We start from the raw sequence: 3,824 nt of genomic DNA on the forward strand, positions 1-3,824 counted from the left end.
GCATGAATTAAGGGAGTAGCACCAAACCATAATACAGTGACAGTCACTGACACCCATATTCTCAGTTAAAAAAACAATGCCTGTTTCAGTTAAGAATGTCTTTGATACAGCAGTACAAATTATTAATTCTACTACATCTCAATCCTTGAATCATTTTAATATTCGTGCGATGATAATATGGGAAGTATGCATCGAGCACTTTTGTTGCGTATTGAAATATGATGGTTGTTGAGGAACAGCACTTGTGTGATGGAGCTGAGAGCTGAATTAGCTGGTTGGTTTTCATGGGACCCCGTTTTTACTTGACCGAATAACATACAAATTGGTGGTTTAGAGTTGGATATTTGACAGATATTTTCTAGAAGATGAAACAAGCAGTCCTGTCCCTTCAAGGAAAAATAACTGATAGTATTGGTTGCCAAAATGAAATTTGAGATTTTGAGGGAAATGGGAATTTTGGAGAACTTGCACCCAATACAGTGACTTTGTCAGCTTCCAAACACTTAGAGACCTTTCTAATGAGAGTATTGATGAAATTAATGAATGCAATTTTTTGATATTGTATGATGAAATGTATGAACATTTGGAAGATTTGCACAATTCAGTGAATTAATGTTTTCTAAATGATCAGTGCAGGATGTTACGATATCATTCCTGGGTAAACAATCCATTCAAAGTGCAAGAGAGACCAATGGGTTTTAATGTAACTCATTGTGAAAAGCTTATTGATGTGGTTTCAAAATCTGCATTAGAAGTCACCTGGGTGGCTCAGTCGGTTAAGCATCTGCCTTCGGCTCAGGTCATGATCTCAGGGTCCTGGGATTGAGTCCTGCATTGGGCTCTCTGCTCAGCAAGGATTCTGCTTCTCCTTCTCCCTCTGCCCCTCCCTCTGCTCACGCTCTCTCTCTCTCTCTCTCTCTCAAAAACAAAAAAACAAAAAAACCCACCAACACCTGCGTTATAAACAACCATTAAGAAAACACTACTTGTTGAGTTTTGGCTTAGTATCAAAGAATACACATTATCTGAAAAGAATATTAAAATATTCCTCTCATTCCCAACTATGTATCATTACAAGGGTAGATTTTCTTTATATACATCAAAAACAACATATCACAACAGATTGAATCTGAAAATACCTATGATAATCCAGTTGTTTTTATATATGCCAGATAGTAAAGCAATTTGTAAATGTGTAAAACAGAGCAGTGTCTCTCACTAATTTTTTGGAAAAGAATATATTTTCCACAAAATGTGTTATTTATGTTAACATGTAATAGGCTTATTGTTATTTAAAAATTAATTAATTGGTTTTTAATTAAATTTAATTAATTTTAATTGAAAATACATCCATGTTTTTAAATTCTACTATGGTAAATATCCAAGGATAGAACCTATATAAACAAAAGCATTTGGGAGTCCTCAATAATTTTTAAGAGAATAAAGGGATCCTGAGATCAAAGAGTTTGAGAACTAATAGTCTAGAAAAAGCTTATGTTTGTTCATGTGCATCCAATGTTGTTCTCATATTCAATGATTTCATGGGATAGTCTTCCATTTCAAAATTCTCAGTTGAAATGCAGCATAAACTAATAAGTACATAGGATAGACAATGACTGAGATTTTTAAGATTTTAAATATCACTCTTGGTAGTTTATTACTCTCTTTTCCAGTAAAATGGAGCTAACACTACCCATTTCATGAGGCTGTTGCTGGGATTAGAAGATGTATATAAAATGCATGCCATGATTCCACTTGTCCATTGATGGTCTTGATTATAGATGTAAATACATGATTAAATATGTTGACTTTATCTGGGTCTTATATTACTCTCTGATGGCTTTACTAGTACACTCCTGGTGTATGTACAGCCCTACAGCTTTCCCCCTTATCAGCAAATGAGATCTCCATATAAGGAATATTTTAGGTATTTTTCTTCATGCCCTATAAGGAGAATGAATTCAAGTGGTAACCCTTAAGCAACAATTGTTGCTGCTTTTCTAAACAGAAAGTGATGAAGCCTGCTGCAGAATATTCTTTATGGAGAGCGGAAAACCCGCTATGACACCACATTATCCTAAAGCTATCCTGGAACCTTAGTGAATTTGAGTGACAAGTTCCTAAGAGGAGAGATTACAGAATTCTATTACTGCTTTGAAAAATCCCTACTCACTTTTCTTTTTTCCTCCACTTGACAAACTATTCCTAAAAACCATTACTACTGTTTTCTGTTTCTTCAGATTCACCTACAACCCCTCTCAAAAATCCTTGGCTATGACATCTTGAGATTTTGGAACAATCTGGATCATTATTGTGACTAGAAACCAGATAATGAAATTTGTGTTTGGCTTAACTACCAGAGAAAAGAGCATGGAGACATAAGCCACATTTAGTCTTTGTAGTACCTTACTTTGATCAAATGTCAGGGTTATAAATAATAGAAATCATGGTTTAGTTGGAGAGTTGACAAAATAGCACAGAGTTACTATGTTATTCTAAAGTAAACAAACATGTCTTTTGTTGTCTTTGTCCTTTCTACAGATGTAGTTTTAAAAGCTTTATATTTTAATGATGTGGATTTCATTACCATTGATGACATTTGATCGACAGCTTATGAACATGAATTGGAAGATTAATTGTCTAGGGGAAACTCTGGAAAGGGCTGGAGAATGTTTCACTAACAGATAGGTATCCTTTAGGAAGGGAACTTTCCGCAGTATCTAGTCATGGGAGAGGTGAGATAGTAACCCATTCTGAGCCTGCTGGAGAGAAATTGGATAAAGGAATTGGAAGAAACCTATGTAAAGTTGATTTTTCCATATTAGCCTATTCTAAGTTCTGAGTAAGTTGGTTTTATTTGCCTAAGCACTGACGAATTTATTCTAACATTGGATTGTTGGATTCTCTTACTTTTCTGTCTCCTTTCTTTTACTTCCTGATATTTGTGTGTTTCATTACTCATAAGTAATTACAACAAAGGATGAAGATTATAAAAGAGAAGAGATCCATGGCAAGATGGAATTCTGATGGTTATTTTCAGCTTGATTTTCCTCATTTATAAAATAATAATAATAATATTTCCTACTTCATAAGATTGTTCTGAAGATTAAAAATTAAAAAAGATAATATGCATAAAGTGCTCAACATAGTGACTGGTACAAACTAAGATCAACAAATATGAATTGCAAACCATTTTATGTGAATTAGTTTTGTTGATTAAGAGGAAAAAGGGGGTCAAATTATTGGTTGGAGTGAGACTTAGATTTTATCTGTTTCCATCAGTCTCTCCAGAATTAGCTGGTCAGAAATATTATCAACAATGTGTTCATGAACCCACTCAAGTAATGGTGCTTCTGAACTTCCTGATCTAAATGCATGAATATTTCAATTTAAGTGAATTCAATGCTACCTCCCCACCACAACAGCCTTTTGTGAGTTATAGCCTGAAGGTGAGGGATTCTACTCTATTGGTCTCATTGTATGTATCAGGTGGGATGGGGCTGCAACTAACAGAAACCAGACTAACGGTGGCTTAAATAATGAAAATATTTATAAATTCACATCACTAGAAGTCTGAAGACTTGGTTAATTTAGTGGAACAATGGGACCCAGGGACTTCCATCTTATCACCCTGCTGTCCTCATCACATCAGGCTTGTCTCCTGATTGCTAAGAAGGCTGCCATAGCCTATTAATTAATCTTGTACTTTCTAAGGAAATGGTGTGGGGCTCCTGTCAACTATATCACACGCTTAGTAAGGAGTGTTGGGAGAAAGTTCTCTCATATCTCAGAACTAGGAATAGCTGTGATTCTTTTGAGCAACT

Source organism: Mirounga leonina, unplaced genomic scaffold (genome assembly GCF_011800145.1).
Source record: "Mirounga leonina isolate KUSES-001 unplaced genomic scaffold, KU_Mleo_1.0 Mir_82, whole genome shotgun sequence".
Taxonomy (NCBI): Eukaryota; Metazoa; Chordata; class Mammalia; order Carnivora; family Phocidae; genus Mirounga; species Mirounga leonina.